Raw genomic sequence first — 3,763 nt, 5'->3', positions numbered from 1 at the left:
TACGGGCATAATTCGTTCTGAAATTTTCAGCATAAAAAGGCAGGGAAGCACGCAGATACCTCCTCGGTACATTAAAATTTATTCTACCCAAAAGCTGCGGACAGTCACAAGATCCTTGGATAATGCAAAAAATGAAAGTTAGAGACAATGTTGACCTTCTTTTATCTAACGATTTTAGATTGAGCAGCGATAAGCGCGCATTATATGAGGGTATGGGCTCAGAAAAGCGTAGTGATCGTAAGGCAAATTTGAGAAACACTTTCTGAACGCGTTCAATCCTATTCATATGGAACTGGTGGAACGGACGCCAGATTATTGCTGCATACTCCAGGTGAGAACGTACGAAAGAGGTACATGGCAGTTTTAAAGTGTACGGATCGGAAAATTCAGTGCTATTCCGCCGCACAAAGCCAAGCATAGCATATGCTTTCGATATAATAAAATTAATATGGCTGCTAAATGAAAATTTGCTGTCAAAGATAACACCAAGGTCCTTGATTTCGTTAACTGACTGCAGACTACACTCAGATAAACTATACCGAGTTATTAAAAAATTTCGCGATTTTGAAAATGATACGTAAAAGCATTTGTTAATATTTAATGAAAGATGAGATCTTAAGCACCACAAATAAAAGTTATCCAACTCGGATTGGAGCTTTTTCATGTCAGAAGAATTCTTAACAGTTGAATAAATCTTCAAGTCATCTGCATATAAAAGAAAATTAGCAAAAGAAAAGCAAGAACCGATGTCATTTATAAATAATATAAAAAGCAAGGGACCTAGAACACTACCTTGTGGAACACCGGAAGTAGCGAAAAAAGGTTCTGATTGCGCGTTATCCACAGTTACAACACACCGTCGTCGATACAAGTATGACTTGAGCCATTGCAGAAAGGTTGAGTGGAAGCCAAGGCATGCGAGTTTGTCAATCAACACCATGTGCGAAACTTTGTCGAAGGCTTTCGAAAAGTCGGTGTAGATGCAATCAACTTGACATCCTGAAGAAAATGCTGAGATGCAATATTCGCTAAAGACTGCCAGATTTGTAACTGTGGAACGACCCGTTACAAACCCATGTTGATTTTGGCTAATTAAACTCTTAACTGAGAAATACATTTTATCTTTGACGACAATTTCAAAGAGCTTAGATACATTTGTGAGTTTCGAAATAGGTCTATAATTGCTAACATCATTCTTGTTGCCATTCTTAAATATAGGGGTTATTGAAGCCAGTTTCCAGGCATCAATGAATTTCCCAAAATACAAAGATTTATTGAAGATCAATTTCAATGGAAGTACCAGAGCGGGACAACTTTTTAATAAAAGAGCCGAGAGACCATCAAAGTCCGTTTGCGATGAGTTTTTGAGCTTCGAAATTCCTTTTAAGATATCAGCAGAAGTAAGTGCAACCGAACCAAAACTGAGTGCGGAATTCAAATTAAATGTTTGATTATTGATAGAAAAATCGTCATCTGAAATAAAATTGGATTTAAAAAAACCAGCAAAGAGGTTTGCAGCATCATGTGGAGAACATGCAGATTTTCCGTTGAAAACGACTGATGATGGAATTGTGGAACACGCTTTTTTCGACTTGATGAGTTCCAGAAGGCCTTCGGATCAGACTTAATATTGATTTCGAACCTAAGAATATAGTTTCTATACAAGAATTTATCCAAACAGTTAAATACCTTCAGATATTGGCGATATTTTTCATAGAAAACTTGGTTATTAGTTAATATAAACTTCTTATAATATTTGTTTCTAAGGTTTTTAACTTTTTTTAGCCCATTAGTATACCAGGGGAGTTTATAGGGCTTGCTTTTAATAGTAGGAATATTGAGTAAGCATGTATTATACACCACTGACCTGAAAGAATCATAGCACTCGGCGACATCAGTGCCTGAAAGCTGCTCTTCCCAACTAAACTCGGCAAATAAACTGTCCAGGCTTGCAAAATCACACCGTTTAAAGTTTAAGGCAATTTTATCTACTACAGTTCCAGAGGTGAACTCATAAAATTCCACATTAAGAACCAAAGGAACATGATGCATATCCGAGGACGTGACTGGAGAGCAACATTTAGACAGATTAAAGTTTATATTGTCACTAACAAAGATTAGATCCCACAATCTATCGAGCTTGTTTTTAAATGTGTTAATTTGCAGCAAGTTCAGGCTTAAAATATTATCAATAAAATAAGATTCACAAATAGTGGAGAGATTAGTAGGTGTAAGACCCGAATTACAGTAACTTTGCGACCAATTAAGGTTGCTAAGATTAAAATCCCCTAAAATACAAATATGATTATCACCTAATTTTCCAGTAACTAATGATACAATATTATCTGAGTGAGCTCTGTAGAGACTATCAACACTATTTGGAGGAATATATGAGGCAACTATAAATAATTTATCAGTAAGATTAGAGCCACTTACACTAACACACAGCTGGTCGAGTAGGGTATCTTCGTTATCCAATGTAATTAACGAAGCGCGATACGTGCGCTGCACCGCAATCAAGACATTTACTCCAACTGGACAAAGATCAGATGACAAAAGATTCGAATAGAAAGAGTCTGGAGCTCCAAGCTTGAAATTTACTCTCGTAATAGACTTTAGATCAGCATCATTTTTTACCAACTTGTAGCATAACAGTTGGCCCTTATTTATATTAGCATGTTTAGATACATACTCAGCTATGCTATTAGCAGTGACTGATGACTCAAATGAGGATAAATGCAGCCACCGCATACGAGCAGCAACTTTAAGTTCAGAATTCGCATTGGTACCAACAATATTCCGTCGAGTAGCTCGCCTATTAACTGGCGTCGTAGCTTTATTAATCTGAGAATTATTAATCTGAGAGTTATTAATCTGAGAAGACAAATTTTTAGCTGCAGCAGATTCAGACTCTTGTTCAGAATTTAACATCGAGGCGTAAGAGTTGAAAGACGAAGAAGTCGGAGCGGACAAAGTTGTATTAGCACCAACAATAGCATTAGCACCAACACCAACAGCGGCAATAAGAGAGCATTCCGTAGAAAATCTGGTAGACGAATCAGTAGGGCATTGTTTATCAGCAGCAGCAAGCGAAAGTGCGGGCATGACAGAATCCACAGAAGCAGCAGCGCCAGCAGTAGCAGTAGCGTTAGCAGCGTTGTCAACGGCGTCAATTGAAGTAGGAGCGGCAGACGAAGAAGAAGACGGAGTGAGAGTGAGAGGGCAACCGTTATGCATAATAGACAAGTCAGCATCAGCAATGTTTACAGCAGGCACGACGTTAATTGGCATATCTTGCATTTTGCTCAGCTTGAAGACTATCAACCTTTTCAAGTAAGATATGTTTCTCATCAAACAAAGATTGAAGCAAAGAGATCACTCGTGCATTCTCAGCTCTGAGCCCAACAATTTCGTTGAGAACAACACTGAGGGTAGACTCCAACTCATTGCTATTCGAATGCCCTTTTAGTTTGTTTTTCTGAGCTCCAGCCGACTCGCCAGGCAGCGGTTGTTGTTTTACTGGAACATTCTGATGGGCATCGAGAGCAGCAGAGACATCCACAGCCGACAAAGGCTTGGTCGCGGTGTGGGGTGGAGGCGGAGAGCGAAGTGAGTCCCGCCGAACTTTAGTACAAGATGAGCAGCAAAATGCACGATCGGTTTTATGCAAAAAATCAACATCGGCTTCCGATAAATTAACACACTTTAAATGAAACAATTCTTTACATTTAACGCACTGAATTTTCTGGCGACCACGGTCGAC

Source organism: Rhagoletis pomonella, unplaced genomic scaffold (genome assembly GCF_013731165.1).
Source record: "Rhagoletis pomonella isolate Grant_MI unplaced genomic scaffold, Rhpom_1.0 Rhpom_scaffold_00203, whole genome shotgun sequence".
In the NCBI taxonomy this organism is placed as follows: domain Eukaryota; kingdom Metazoa; phylum Arthropoda; class Insecta; order Diptera; family Tephritidae; genus Rhagoletis; species Rhagoletis pomonella.
The sequence above is the reverse complement of the archived record's forward strand: the minus strand, read 5'-3'. Positions refer to the sequence as shown.